Source organism: Cricetulus griseus, chromosome 2, assembly GCF_003668045.3.
Source record: "Cricetulus griseus strain 17A/GY chromosome 2, alternate assembly CriGri-PICRH-1.0, whole genome shotgun sequence".
NCBI lineage: Eukaryota > Metazoa > Chordata > Mammalia > Rodentia > Cricetidae > Cricetulus > Cricetulus griseus.
The window spans coordinates 174,720,074-174,729,818 of NC_048595.1; the positions used below are offsets into that span (position 1 = coordinate 174,720,074).

The 9,745-nt window shown below is 42.1% G+C and overlaps 1 long non-coding RNA gene across 1 annotated transcript; it reads right to left on the reverse strand.

Moving 5' to 3' along the window:
• Positions 1 to 2,570: 2,570 nt before the first annotated feature.
• LOC103163359 lies at positions 2,571 to 9,732 on the reverse strand. Its single transcript, XR_003482795.2, has 4 exons — positions 9,592 to 9,732; positions 6,727 to 6,845; positions 6,045 to 6,223; positions 2,571 to 3,685 (listed from the first exon to the last, which is right to left on the reverse strand). It is a non-coding gene; the product is annotated as an uncharacterized LOC103163359 (long non-coding RNA).
• Between the last annotated feature and the right edge of the window lie 13 nt (positions 9,733 to 9,745).

Sequence of the window (9,745 nt, forward strand, 5' to 3'; positions counted from 1 at the left end):
TACAAATAAGTTTAGACAAACCAAAAGCCCAGAGGGCATTGATGATACATTTGGGACTATTTTACACAGTTATCTGTTAAAGAAAATGTTTGTTTACCCCTTCCTACAAAGTATTGTATGAGAATCTTCTAGGAGCCTCATTCAGGCATCTGTCTTATGTCTAAGACAAAAGAACAGTATTTTTTATTTTGAAAAACCATTAGGTAATTAAGGAAAATATCCTTGAAAAGTTAACTTATTTTTTTCAGGGACTCTTCTCATTTTTTAAAAAATTTTATACAACATAGTTTCCCTACTCTAAATGAAGACATAGATAGGTTACAGTAGGTTTTTTTTTCCCCTTCCAAATGTTTGTATCAGTCTGTGAATTCCCAAAAGGAAGCCATGTATGTAGTTTATCTTCTGTACACAAGACAGGAAAATTTAATTGTAATTTTATAATGCATTGTCTAGGTATGATCAAAGAATGTATGCCTATCCTCTGGAGGTGAATTTCTGAAAGTTTACAACTTTATCTTGTAAATAAGAAGAATTGTATGTCTCTCTCTCTCTCTCTCTCTCTCTCTCTCTCTCTCTCTCTCTCTCTCCCTCCCTCCCTCTTTCTGTGTTTTACGAAAATTTAGCTTGTGTAATTTGGTCAGTTTCAGGTTTCACTTTCCTTTTCATTTTGAATGGTGGGAAAAGTTGACAATGCATATGTGTCAAAGACTTACACTGTTGGGTGCAATATTAATAATTTTAAAATGCAAATCATAAATTATTTCTATATGCTGTAAATCTGAGATTTAATGTATATTTTTGTTTAAAAAAATAAATGCTTTAGTAAAATATTTGGGAAGTATAATTTTATATTTGTACAGTTATGTATGTATTTTGTGTTTATTTGCAGTGCTGGGGTTTGAACCCAGGGTCTTGGATATGTTAGGCAAATGCTCTCCACTGAGCTGCACTTTCCAACTGTAAAATAGTTGTCGAAGTTGGGTGGTTGTTGTTGTTGGTGGTGGTGGTGTGGTGGTGGTGTGTATGCCATGTATGTACTGGTGCCTGTAGAGGCCAGAAAAAGGTGTCAGATCCCCTGGAGCTGGAGTTAACAGATGGTTGTGAGCTACCTGTTGTGGATGCTGGAAATTTAACTCAGGTCCTTTGGAAAAACAGCAAGTTCTCTTAATGGCTTTCTCTTTTAACCTGCTAAGCTTTGTGTTTTATTGCCTTTGTAAGGCAGGCTCTCATAGATCCCAGGCTGCTAGAACTCCTTGTGGAGTCAAGGCTGACCTTGAACTTCCAGCCTCCTGTGGCCACCTCCCAGTGCTGATGTTTCCAGCATGTTCCACCAAGCCTGCATTTATTCAGGGTTGAGCAATATAGGGCTTTGTGAATACCAGCCAAGTACCCTGTTGAATAACATCCCTAGCTCCTATTGTTCGGTTGGGGTTTGTTTTGCTTTGTTTTACTTTGCAAAGTGTGGAGTACATGTCAAAAGAATCTAGTGCAGTGGTGGTTCCTGAAAGAAATTAGGGCTCCGCTGGCCATGAAGAATAATGTTAGAGATGGTGCAAGAAACTAGAGAAGATGTGGCTAAGAAAGGCAATTAGACTTTGAAAGAAGAGGGGATGACTGCCGAGGTGAGACAAAGTCCACTCCAGTCCACTTTCTCTCAACTCCTTGGAAGGAGAACAAGAGAAAGGAGAAGTGAGCTGCTATTCTGGAAGTATATACCAGATAGCTGGCAGAGACTGGGTGAATGGGAGTAAGTGAGGGGGCTAATGGGGAGGAGGGGCAGGAGTCCCTGTGTGAACTGAGGTGTCATGACCTGGGTATAGGGCCAGGAGTAGAACTTGAAAGGAAGAGATGATGAGCCTCAACCAGCAAAGTGCAGTTATGCCATCGAGAGTCTCTGGGTGAGGACTTCTTTGGGAGGCATGATTAGCAGCGGGTGATGGGAGGGTGTCAGGCTGTGGGTGTGTGGGGTGAGAGGAGAGGGGCAGGTATTAATTAGCCTTCTCAGTATAAGGAGATTTCTGAGCAGCCTGTGAAACTGAAGGCTTGCAAAGTCACAATAGGTTTGGTTGGGATATTTTCAACCCAACAGTGCCACCTAAAGGTACTTAGTCACGTCCTATAGCAGATACTGCTCTGGAATGACATCTGATGGAGAGGAAATGATCACTGAGAGCTGGTAATGTGATAACAAAATCTACCCTAATGGAGGTTAAATACGTTTCAAGAGGCGCTGCCTTCCTTTGATGGGAACGAAGCTTGGGAAAACTACAAAATGGCTTCTAAAATTCCAGTCTCAGAATCTGCTAGCAAGTTACGGTTACAATAAAATGTGTGATGCAGCTATAAAAGAGAAGGCCTGCCAAGACATTGAAGTACATCTCTGGGGGAGGTGGAAGTTGGGATTCCTAAAACAACCGCAGAATCTACGAGCTAGAGCTACGGCTCAGAGGTCAAGAGCATTGGCTGCTCTTCCAGGGGACCCCGGTTCGATTCCCAACACCCACATGGCAGCCCACAGTCATCTATAACTCCAGCTCCAGGGGATCTGAAGCCCTCCTTCTTCCGTCTTCCATGGGCACTGGGAAAACAAGTGATGCATAGACATACTTCCAGGAAAAACACCCACACGGTTAAAAACACTTCTTAAAGAAAAAGGAAAAATATTTTCTTCAGCAGCTACTTCTCCGAGTATCTGTGCATATGGTTGATAAGTGTATGGGAAGACGTTCAAGGTATGGCCACTCGGAAAGTGAAAACCGAAATGAAGCCGGTAGGGTCATTATCAGAGACATGGTGAATTTGAGGCCAACATGAATTCGGGAGACCCTTCATGAAATAGATGAATATTCAAAATGAAAGCCCACTTCACAGTCAATAACACAGTCATGATACTAAAGAAAATGGAGAAACTGAACTCTCCGTCCTTCCAGGGGACATGGAGAGTAATGTCATCGCCGAGGAAGCCAGTTTGACTCAGCAAGTCCACTCTGAGACACATACTTGACAGTATTAGAAACAGGCACTCAAGCAAACACAGACCAGTGTCCATAGCAGCCCAAAGGTATCAGCTTCAGCCGCTGCATCGGCAGGTGGATGAACCAACAGCTATGGTATGTATATAACGGAGTGCAACTTGGCTACAAAAGGAATGAAATACTGATACATGCTAAAACGTGGGTGAACCTTGATACACCTTAAATGGAGGAAGCCACTGTCAGGCAGGGGTGGAAGGGGGAGAATAGAGAACATGAATATGTGAGGGGATGGGTCAACAAAGTTTTTTATGAATAATATTTTTGTTCTTTGAAAAACCATACATGTATATGGTACATTTTGATCATATCCATCCATCACTATTGCCCTCCATCTCCCTCTAGTGCCCCAACTTCATGTCTTTTTTTAAAATTATTGTTGTTATCAATAACTCCCTAAGTCGAATTAGCACTACCCATATACCACATGGTGCATGGGAATATAGCCATTCACTGGGGCATGAGCAACCTACCAGCAGCCAAATACCCAAAGGACAGTGACTCTCCCTCCTGCAACGGCCATCAACTGCCAATAGCTCCTCCAGTAGGGACAGGGTCTTGGGGACCGTCTCCCATCCATGCTGAAATTTTGACTGGCTTGATCTTGTAGTTAACCACGGCTGCTGTTAGTTGATGTATGCAATAGCCACATCCTAGAAAGCAACAGATGTTAAGGAATTAGCTTATACAATAGTGGTGGCCTATAAATTGCCAGCAGGATGCCTGCTGACATTTTGGCGGGAGATTGACATTGCAATCCTGAATCTGAAAGCAGAATTCCTTACTCTTCGTGGAACTCAATAGAAAGATCTAAATATTGTATACATCTTCTAAGCAATATCTAGACTTTGACCACGTAGGCACCACAGCCTAGTGGAGAAGAAATACAATTAACCACCAAAATGGCTCCAGGGTGTTCTTTGGGGATAATAAAATGTTTTGGAATTAAAATTTACCTGTGATAAATTAAATGAAAATAGGGGCTGGGGTTATAGCTCAGTTGGTAGAATGCTTGCCTAGATTGCACAAAGCCCTGAACGCCATCCCTGGCTCTGAAGTAAAAACCCTGGTATGGTCAGGTATGGTGGCACACACCTTTAATTCCAGAAGAGGCAACTAGAACTCTGTGAGTTAGAGTCCAGCCTGATCTATATAGGAAATTCTAAGCCACACAGTGAGACCTTGTCTCAAAAACATAACAATGAAAACCAACAACAATCAAGCAAAAACCCAGTTGTGGTAGCAAATGCCCATAATGTCAGCTCTCAGGTGGTAGAGGCAGGAGGACCATAACTTCAAATTATCCTTAGCTACATCATGCAGTCCAGGCCACATGAGCCCATAGATAGATAGATAGATAGATAGATAGATAGATAGATAGATAGATAGATAGATAGATATGCTTCACCTTAACAAAGAGAAATTACCTAACAACGCTTGGTAAACCCACCTGTGAGGCTGTGTACAAAACAAACCTGATTTATTATTGACAGAACTATAAACTGATGAAACTCTGATATGGGCAATTTAGAAATATCCGTTAAAATTTGACCTAGTCATTACACTTCTCATTTTCCTTGTATAGATATTTCTGCCCACAGGGGAAGCCACATGTATGACTACAGCACTACCCCAGTGTTTACAATGACAAAAACACTGGCAAAGCTAGGAAGCAATGAGAGAGGACTGGTTAAATGAAGTTAGATGTCTCCTGATGACACATGAATTGAAACCAAGGGAGGCTATAAAAGAGCTACTTCTGTGGAATATTATTTTAAAATGTGTGGCATTTGTTAAGGCTGTGGAACATTTGTTTAATGATGCGAAGGTGTGTTGCATTCTTTTATGCTGCATTTGTTTAACTCTGTGAAGCTGTGTTACTTTGCCTGTCTAAAACACCTGATGGTCTAATAAAGCACTGAACGGTCAATAGCAAGGTAGGAGAGGGATAGGAGGGGCTGGCAGTCAGAGTATGAAATGAAGAAGCAAGCACGATCAAGGAGCAAGAAAAGAAGGGGCCAGCTATGTAGCCATGTAGCCAGCTACTGTAAGATATACAGAAGAAAAGGAAAAAGCCCAGAGGCTGGCTAGAAACTAGTCAAACTAAAGCTGGGCATTCATAAAAAAGAATAAGTTTCTGTATGTATTTATTTGGGAGTTGGGTGGTGGGTCCCCAAAAGACCAAAGAGTGAAAAGCAAAAGAGAAAACAAAACAAAACAAAACAAAAACAACTACAATCTACATGACTCGTTGTGAAGACAGAAGGACCAAGCATAGAACTCTGTCTACTGGTTTCCTTTCATGTGAAAGGAAGTGGGGTAGGATTGATGGACAAAAGCAATGTTAATTCCAACCCAAACCCCATAGATTTTCTAAAAAATTCAAGCTAATTCTAAGTCTCATCTAGAAATGCAAAGACTTGTAAGAAACAAAAATAAAGTTGGAAGGTGTTACTGGTGAGATCTGAAATGTTTCAAAAGCCATGTATTAAAGACTCGGTCCCTAGCCCATGGCACTCTTGTAAGATGGTACAATCTTTAGGAGGTGGAAACCAGTGGGAGGGAGATAGGTCATGAAGGAAATGGCCTTGAAGGGGATATGGAGACCCTTCCCAGTCACTATAAACGGGTTCTGTTCCACCACATATTCCCATCGAAATTGTGCCACCTTGGGCCCAAAGAAACAAGGCTAAGTGACTATGTTCTGAAACTATGAGTCAAAGTAAATCCTTCCTCCTTATAGATCAGGTCTCTGGGGTAAACGGCATAACAGTATAAGCCTGTAATCCTAAAAGGCAATCAGGATGCTAAGGCAGGAAGATCATGAGTTCAACTGATTGGACAGTTGCAGGAGATACTCAGACTTGGGCCTGGGCTTATACCTACATAAATGGTTGATTGGGAAACTTCAGGATGTTGAGGGCCCTGTGTTCATCCCAGTGAGAAGCACACTGGCCCAAAGTGTCTTTCCAACTTAAGTATTCATCTCCTGGTCCAAAACCAAGAATGTACCTTGAAGTGACTGGTCTGGTAGTTTAAGCTATTTGGGTTGGAAGAGGGCAAAGACTATCTTCTTTCTTGGCTACCAACACCAAAATACAATTTCTTCTTTAGGACCTCTACTGTTCTCTGTGACAGCTGTGCACAGGGTATCTTGATTTGGACATCTTGGTTCCATGAAAGCATTTTCTCTGCAAGCCAAACAAACAAACAAAACAGATATATGGGCTAGCAAGATGGCTCAGCACAGAAGTCATTTGCCAGCACGAATGATAACCTGAGTTTGATCCCTGGAACCCACAGTGGGAGAAAACAATTGATTGCTGCAAGTTATCCTCTGACCCTAACAAGTGTACTATGCATATGCACCCACATGCATGTATTATACACATGCACATACAAATAAGTATGTAATTAATGTGAAGGCATATACATAATTCGTGGAATAAAAAAAGAGAGCCTGGAAATTGACTCACATCCATACAGCCAAGTGATTCTGACAAAGGCACAAAAGACACAAAGAACAAAAGATAACGTTTTCCATAGATGGTTCTGGCAAAACTGGACATGCATTGGGGTGAGATACCTTATCATGACTTGTTAGTTAAAAAGGTCTTAGTGCCCCCTCCCCAAAATAATACATTCTCTTGGCATTCTTTTATTCACCCAACAGAAATATATGATAAGACCCCACCTACTTCTGAAGACTACACAGCTTGGTTCCATGATGTAGAGAAATCAGTCGAGAACTGAGCTGGAAGCATCCTCTCTGCTGGCTAGCTTTCATAGTTCCACAAGGTGACATGAAGGCTTCTGGGGAGAAAAGGCATCAACAGCCTTACCCAACTGTGAACATAAAAACTCTAAGACCGAGCTGCCAAACAAGATGTGTCTACTTATGCACAGTGTCATGGGGATAACCAACTGTCTATGATTGGACTTCAGACCTGTTCAACAGGAAGGAGTGCGTGTGTGCGTGCGTGCGTGCGTGCGTGCGTGTGTGTGTGTGTGTGTGCCTGTAACCCTAATATGGTCAAAAACCCCATAGTAAGGGAGGTCATTGGCTCCAGGATAGAAGAGATACTGTTAGTGAGCTAAACTAACATAGAATCTGTAGTGTATTGATAAATTGTTATGTCCTGTTTGAAATCACCAGAAGCTGGATTTGGATGTGGGGTTGCCCCCCCCCCACTCCCTATTTCAGGCTGAAACATGTTTGTCTCCTAGTATCATAGTATCTTGTTTGGATACCCTCCTTGTTTGGAGGGTAGGTTGGTCCTGTTAACTGTGTGACAGGGAGGGAAGACAACATCAAAACAGACCAAAAGTTACTATTCTTTATTCCACAATATAAATAATAGATAGATAGACAGATAGATAGACAGATAGATGGACGGACGGACGGACGGACGGACGGACGGACGGACGGATGGATGGATGGAAGAAGCTGAAAGTTCAGATGTGTGATACTCAGCCTGCTGCCTCAACTTCCAAAGTTAGTTTCTGCTGAATGTCTTGAGGGCCTGACTTGATGTTATTGTTTCTGTCTGCTGCTATTCGTTCCTTTACTTAGAAGTCTCACCCCAGGGGACATTTTGAGGTGCCCAAGAATCTCAGTGGGGACTCCAGCTGGCTGCCTTAATCAGGCAACTACTTTCACTGAATAAGGTGAAAAAGATGGATGTCGAAACAGGAAGTCCTTAGGTTTCAAGGAAATGCTATCAGCACTCCCATATAATGGCCTGAAGCAAAAGACAAGTCACTAGCAGCTGGGGAAAGATAGTCAGAGACATTATGGGACACTGGCTAGGGAGCCCATTCATGCAGATGGGAGGTGGGGAGGGTGAGGGGATGGGGAGAGTGAGGAGTCCACCAGAACTCTCAGAAATTAGGTTGAAGGTTTAATTCACATATGATCAGGTAACAAAAGAGTACCAAGTGCCACTTCCTCATTCAGATAAGTGTGGATGTCAAACACATAATAGGCATTTTTGTATAATAGGTCATTTTTAATCTTTACTTTTTGAAAGATGTATTCTTTCCATGTTACAAAGGTATCCAGGACTCAAGAGGTTAGGGTCAGGATCAAGGTCAAGGTCATGGAGCCAGAAAATAGAGTTGTGTTATTTTCAAGTGTATGTGGCTTCAGAGTTCTACTTGCTCAAATTTGTATTCCTTAATGAGATATTAATTTTTAAACGATTTTATTTTTTATTGCTCCTGGTGGCTCACAAATAATTCACAAACTGGAAGTGGCTTAGGGATCACCAAAAAAAAAGTTCTCCAGGAATTAACGAACTAACTTTTGCTCAAATTTAACACTCGAATTTGAGAGGGAAGTTGCATCTTCAGTTCCTTAAAATAGTAGTCTCCTAGTGAGATCTCCACTGTTGTCTGCAGTTACAAATCTTACACATTATTTACATATTCCATGCACTACACTCCTTCTCAGGCTGGGACGAGGTAAGAAGCCATCACCGTGATTTCCCTCTCTTCTCTCTTCAAAATTTGTTTTGTGGAGCAAAATATTCAATACTACTGAATGCTCTTGGAAGACGTCTGAGAGTTTGGGGTTTGACAGGACCCAGGAGAGGAACCCGGAAGCTACCCGATGCCAATATGGCGACGTCGGATTCGTATGCCCTGAACATAATAAGCAGGGGGCTATGGTTAAAGTTAAATATAGACATTCCCTTTTACAGTGCACCTCAAACCAAATAGACACGGTAGAGAGACTAGAACAATCCTGAGAACAGAACGGGAACACCGTGACCTCAAGAGCGCCCCTAACCTAGCCACATCCTCAACAATGCCTCTAATTAAACACAATTCCATCAATCAATAAAGGGTACTGACAAATTTCAGTCTGTTTCTGAAAGTGACTCTCAGCTATGCATCAAGGAAACGCCAGTTTCTGGAAGATGTGATTAAATGAGGCTGTTTAGCAGAGTTAACCAAGCGCTTCCTTAACTCCAGACTGCGTTGGGAGCAAGCGCTAAGCGGATCCTGGCCAGACCTACTCATAATCTGACTGGTGGCATACAAGATCCACCGCCAGATTCAGGGAGTACGGTCGTCTGTAGGTATCTCAGGGAGATCAACACTACCCATGCAAATAAGGAAATAACGAACGCCTTATATCAAATAGCATAGTGTCTGCAGTGAGATTGCATAAATCCTCTTGCATATTTTAAATCATCTGTGGATTAGCACATAAACTAATGCAATTGAATGCTATATAAACTGTTGTTTTATTGGGGAAGCAGGTAGTTAGTCAGCTCATCACAATTTTTCTTCTTCGTTTTTTTAAAAGTCTATTTTAGGGGGCTCAGCGGTTAAGAGCACTTGTTGCTCTTTACGAAGGACCTGGGCTCTCAACCATACATAACTCCGATTCTAAGGGATGCGATGACTTTTTTTTTTTTTTACAAGGCACGCACCTGGTGCACGTACACACATGCCGGCAAAAAATCATACACATAAAATAAAAAAACAAATAATTAAAAAACAAAACAACACCGTTTTCCCCCATGGTGGTTGAATCTTTCAGAAACAGAACCTGCTATGCGTTCAGCTAGGCGCAGAGCTGGGAACGCAGGAAGCTTGAGACCCGGTTCCGCCTCGGTAGCCCAGACAAGGCACCCCGCCCAGTAGCTTCGAACCGGAAGTGTTCTCTTCCCTGAACAAAGATGGCGGCCTCTGAGTCACTTGAC